The 6000-nt window shown below is 38.0% G+C and overlaps 1 protein-coding gene across 2 annotated transcripts in view; it reads right to left on the reverse strand.

Annotated features, from left to right (window-relative positions):
* Positions 1-5777, reverse strand: part of S1PR1 (sphingosine-1-phosphate receptor 1) — a 71562-nt gene extending 65785 nt beyond the window's left edge. Inside the window, exon 1 of one of the 2 annotated variants that reach the window (XM_078154992.1) lies at positions 5625-5777. The gene's annotated coding sequence lies outside the window, so the exon portion shown is untranslated. The remainder of the gene's footprint in view (positions 1-5624) is intronic. The other variant, XM_021000088.2, reaches the window with a different exon arrangement.
* Between the last annotated feature and the right edge of the window lie 223 nt (positions 5778-6000).

Consider the following 6000-nt stretch of genomic DNA (forward strand, 5'->3'; position numbering starts at 1 on the left):
TAAGTGAGAACAGAGCTGAGTTCTTAAAGAGATTCAAGACTATTCAAGGCTATTCAAGACACAGAGATTCTCAAGTCTCCATTGCAGATAGGTACAAATTTTCTCCAACTCATCTTTGACCTCAACAATGTGCATATCTATTTCCTTTCATGAATTAGGGTTTACCTATTGTGCTGGAGGTATTCTTTTCATTCTCTTCATGTGCACTTCTCTATTTGTGTCATTCTTATATTGAGGTGCTGTGAATCACTGTGGAAGAGACCTCATCTTCACAAAATTTGTCAGTATCCTATGCTGACTTGGGATCACAGAACTATAGATTTAGAACTGGAAGGGACTTAGGAGTCATTAAGTCTAATTTGCTCTTTTTACAGATGTGGAAACTGAGGACCAAAATAGTAAAATAACTTGCCTAGAGTCCTACAACTTCTAAGTGTTTGAAATGAAATTTTAATACAGATCTTCCTGACTCCATGTCCCACATTCTATCCATTCTGCTACATTGATTCTCATAATAGCTAACATTTATATAGCACTTTAAGGTTTTCTAAGTGATATATATATATATATATATGTATACACATATATTTATATGAATATATATGTATATATGATCCTCACAACAACACTAAAATATGTACTATTATTGTCATCTCCATTTTACATATGAGGAAACCAAGACTGAGAGGAGTTATGTGACTTGTCCACTGTCATACAGCTAATATGTCTGAGGTAGGATTTGAATTTGAATCTTCCTAACTCCAAATCCAGGGCTCTAAATATTTTGGCACCTAGCTGGTTTATTCCTTTTTTTTGCTTGTGCCACAATTAGCTATTACTATTCCAGTTATGACTAGCAACTTTTTGCACATTCTATTCTTGTTGCTGTGGCAGCCATTTTTAAAAAAATAATAGCCAGCAGTTATATAATGCTTACTATGTGCCAGGCATTGTGTTAAGCCCCATAATGAAATTCCATTCTTCACGAGATACAAGTTTTCTTTTGAAAGTGGATAGATCTATGTTGAAATTGTCATGGAAAGACCGGCACACTAAAACAATTAACCTTCCCACATTGAAACTTGCCCCATCACAGTTTCAGGTTGGCATAAGAAATTAAATGGGAACTTTTGGGGAGTTCTGCAGAAGCTGTAGATGACACGCAAAGGCCCCCAGATAACACAGAAAATGTTTAGAAACTCAGAACTGCATAAAATGTATGTATACTATTGTATAATACCAACATATTTTATCTTTTAATACACAATAATTCAGACTTCTTCTTTGGTATGAAGGCAGGGCCAAAATTTTTACTTGAAATTTCTACATTGGGGGTGCCTGCCCCTAACCCCTTCAGTGTGGAAGGGATAACTGTACATTATTGGTGGAGCTGTGAATTAGACAACTGTTCTAGAAATGCACTGACCCATTGGAATTATGCAAATATGTGGTTAAATTGTTCATACTCTTTAATCCAGAGAACCACTAGGCATATATCCCAAAGAAGACATTGACCAAAAAAAAAAAGGCACCACATACATTAAAATTTTTACAGCGGCACTTTTTGTGGTAACAAAGAATCTAAAACAAAATAGATATCCATTGATTGGGGAACGGATAGACAAATTGTAGCACACAAGTTACTATGCTCTAAGACATCATAAACATGATGGATACAGAGAAGCAAGGAAAGGTTTATATGAACTTGATACACAGTAAAGTGAGCAGAGTGAGTAAAAGAATGCACATGCTGACCACAATAATGTAGATGAAAAAAAGAACCACCACAAAATAACCAATTAATGTGAAATTATAAAGAACAAGTCTGGACCCAAAGAAGAAAAAAGAGAAGGGAAGGGGAAGGGAATAAGCGCTTAGATAATGCCTTCTGTGTACCAGGCATTGCGTTAAGCACTTACAAATATTATTCCATTTGATTCGCACAGCAACCCTGTGAGGTAGGTGTTATTATTATCCCATTTTACAATTGAGGAAACTGAGGCAGGGGTGAAGTGCCTTGCTCAAGGTCAAAGAGCTAATATATGAGCTGGATTTGAACTTAAGCCTTCTTGACTTCAGGCCCAGCTATTTATCCACTGTTCCACCTAACTGCTTAACCCTAAAATTCTTATTTTTTTTATCTTGAAGGCTCCAATGTATCTTTGTGCATTTCTATGACAGCAAGTCTATGAAAAGACACTTCCTCTCACTGTTTTCCGATGTGGGACACTGCATATGATGTCTATTTTTTCAATGGATTGATGTTTTCCTGAGTTTTTTTTTCTCTTCCACTTGTCTTTTTCCTTTAAAAATCCTTTGTTATACGAAACAGCTCTCTGCAAAATGCAGGAGAGGAATATAGGAGGAAATCCAGGTGATGTAAAAGGAAAGATATTAATTAAAAATCTATTTCAAAAAAGAAAGGAAATGGATATTGTGTGTTCAAAACAAGGGCAGTGCCTTTCAAATATTTATATAGACAGACAGATAGGTATATGGATGGATGGATGGATAGATAGATATAGATGATAGGCAGATGAAAATAAGCTCTATATAGGTAGCTATATGGTACAGTAGATAGATTCTTGGCCTTGGTATCAGGAAGACCTGACTTGAAATCCTGCCTCAGATTTTTACTTTCTATGTGACCCTAGGCAAGTCACTTAGCCTCAGTCTCAGTTTCCCATCTATTAAATAGGGATAATGATGGCATCTACTTTTCAGGGTTATTGTGAGGATATTGTGAGATAATATGTATTTTGCAAACCTTAAAGCACTTACATAAACATTAGCTATAAAAAGTTGATATGATTACTGTTATTATCATCATCATCTACCTCTATCTAACTAATAGCACAGTATAATGGATAGAAAGCTGGCCCCAGATTCAGGAAGATCTGGCTTCATACTCTACTTCTGTCCAATGCTAGCCATGTGACTTTGGGCAAGGCTCTCTAAGGCTTTTAAGTCACAGAAGACTTGTCCATTTTCATTGGCAGATAAGGTTCCTCACAGTGAACTCCTTACATTGGGGAAATCACAAGCCTAGTCCAAAAAAAAAAAAGCTATATCTACATAGCAAAATATATACATACATACATACACATACATATATATTTACATTGCAAGTCACTGGTCCATTTCTATCATGCTGGTGACCCCCTAGGTGGAAATTCCCTCCACTGATGCAAATTGGTAGCTTTGTGACTTCTAGTCTTAAAGAGTTGCCACAAAGCTCAGGGTAAGTGACTTGCCCAGGGTAAAATAACTAGTATATATCAGAGAGAGGAAGTAAAGCAAGATTTTCCTAACCCAAGGCTGGCCTTTTATACTCTGTGAAATCCACTCTTGATTTTTATATTATTACTTCATGAATAAAATTTAATAAAGACAATCAATGAGGATATGATAGGACAACAGCATTTCCCCCATTATCCAAGTGTGACTTTTTACTTCTCCCTTGAAGTGATATTGGAATATCCTAGTGCTGTCCTGAAGCCAGTTGGTAGCAATGCCTGTGTCCTGGTGTTCTGTGGGTTGTACTACTCTTGTTACCCTCACAGAACATTGCCCCAAAGGGACTCTGGGAGGCACTTAGGAAATGACATTCATTAGGAACTGGGCAGGCTGCCAGCTGAGAGATAAGTGACTTTCTCCTTTAACTGAGTACAAGTCTGATTTCAGAAGGGAACTGGGGATGAGAGGAGAGGGAATTGAAAAGAAGGGAGGAGTTTCTTCCATTTGTTGCTCCATAGGATGTATATACTGGGGCAGCTAGATTATGCAGTGGATAGCCCACCAGACCTGGAGTCAGGAAGACCTGAGTACAAATCTAGCCTCAGACACTTACTAGCTAAATGCCCTGGGCAACTCATTAAACTCCGTTTGAGTTTCTTCATCTATAAAATGAACTGGAGAAGGAAATGACAAACCATTCCAGTATCTTTGCCAAAAAACCCAAAATGAGGTCATGAAGAGTCACAACAGGACTGTATGTACTCCTGTATGTACAAAAACAACAGGATATATGTATTACTGTGGAGCCAATAGGAAAATGGCAGAGACTGTTACTTGTCTCCATGCCTTTGACCTAGTTGCTTGCCGTACGGGGAATACATTTTCCTCCTCACCCATGCCTCCTGGAACTCTCAGTCATTCACTCAGTCAGTCAGTCAATAAACATTTTTTTTTTTGGCTTTTTGGTGAGGCAGTTGGGGTTAAGTGATTTGCCCAGGGTCACACAGCTGGTAAATGTCAAGTGTGTGAGGCCAGATTTTAACTCAGGTCCTCCTGACTCCAAGGCCAGAGCTCTTTCCACTGTGCCACCTAGCTGCCCTCAATATTTTAAATTTATTTGTTTATTTAGCTAAGCAATGGGGTTAAGTGACTTGCCCAGGGTCATACAGCTAGCAAGTGTCAAGTGTCTGAGTCCAGATTTGAACTCAGGTCCTCCTGACTCTAGGGCCAGTGCTCTATCCACTGAGACACCTAGCTGCCCAGTAAACATTTATTAAGCACCTGTTGTGTGTCAGGCATTGAAAGGCAAAAAATTCCTGCACTCAGGGAGACCATAATCAAATGAAGGAAACAGCATGAAAAAAAATATACAAACAAGATAGATATATACACCATAAATTTGAACTAATCAACAGAAGGAAGGCACTAGAATTAAGAGAGGAGTTTGGGAAAGGCAGATTCCTGTAGATAGAAGGTGGGATTTTAGCTTTCAAAATTCAGCTCAAGCACTACTTCCTACCTACGGCCTTTCTCGGTGCCTCACCCCACCCCCAAAAGATTTCTTTGCATTTGTATTTTATCTATGTATGAGCACTTCGTCTCCCAACACATGTTCCCTCCCCTACCTTTAAATTAAAGGTCTCTGAAAGCAGGGATTGTTTTCTCTTGTCTTTTTAGCCCAAGTACTTAGTACAGTAAGTGCTTAATAAATACTTGTTAATGATATTATAATAATATTTAAAGTTTGCAAAGCACTTTACACGTATTATATCATTTCAGCCCTACACAGCCTTGTGTTAAACCCTCTGATGCTTAATACATGCTTATCACAAAGCTGATAACTGTCAGATACAAGATTTGAACCCAAGTGTTTGTGATTTCAGGTCCTGCATTCTACCTGTGAGGCTGTCTATTTTATACAAATTATTTAATCCTTAACGAGTTTGGCAACAGATGCGCAACTAAGTAATAATAAAGTTATCATAAACAGGATACTTTGTGCAACCTGCTTCATGAGGAAACACGAAAAGAGGTCCTAGAGAAAGGCTGCATCAGGTAAAAAATCCTAGGGGCAGAGGGCTCTCTCTCTATGGGAATCAATCTGCCTTCTCACACTACAATAATCCTCAGCCTTGGAGTCCATTTACCAGGAGTCTTCTGCTCTCTGAATTTTTGTGGGTTTAATTTCAGTAATAGGTCTACCAATTTCTCCTGTGATTACCTATTTTTCTCTATATGGAGCCTAAAATGCAACCTTGAAAGATAGAAACATACCAACTTATGAAGCTGGTACAAAGCAACCATACCATTTTATGAAAGTAGCAGTGAATGCCATCTTAGAGCACCGTCTTCTAACCCCACCCCTCTTGCCATTTATAGTAACTCACCTGGTTGACATGTGGAACTACCGCACAGTCTTCCTTTACTTGTTCCAGATGACTAAAAGGAAGTTGCACCAATAGAACGACATACACTTAAGAAAAGAATAATGACATCACACATAAGGGCAATATATCAGGCAGAAAAGGAAAATATGCTGTAGATGTTCCAACCTCTCTAGAGGATGTGACAAAGCATCACAATTAAAATATGACTGGGTAACTACCAGTTATGAAATAAAACACTAAAGGAAAACCAGGAGAAAAAAAAAAGAATGCTAAAATCCTCTAGGACAGTGCTATCAAAAACTGTGGTTCTATCTGAGGAGTGCTAGGAAAAAACATTTTGTAAACTAAACAAACTGGAGCTCCCTAGTGTATAACA

The sequence above is a fragment of the Phascolarctos cinereus genome, unplaced genomic scaffold, assembly GCF_003287225.1.
Source record: "Phascolarctos cinereus isolate Bilbo 61053 unplaced genomic scaffold, phaCin_HiC Scaffold_5;HRSCAF=322, whole genome shotgun sequence".
Classification (NCBI taxonomy): domain Eukaryota; kingdom Metazoa; phylum Chordata; class Mammalia; order Diprotodontia; family Phascolarctidae; genus Phascolarctos; species Phascolarctos cinereus.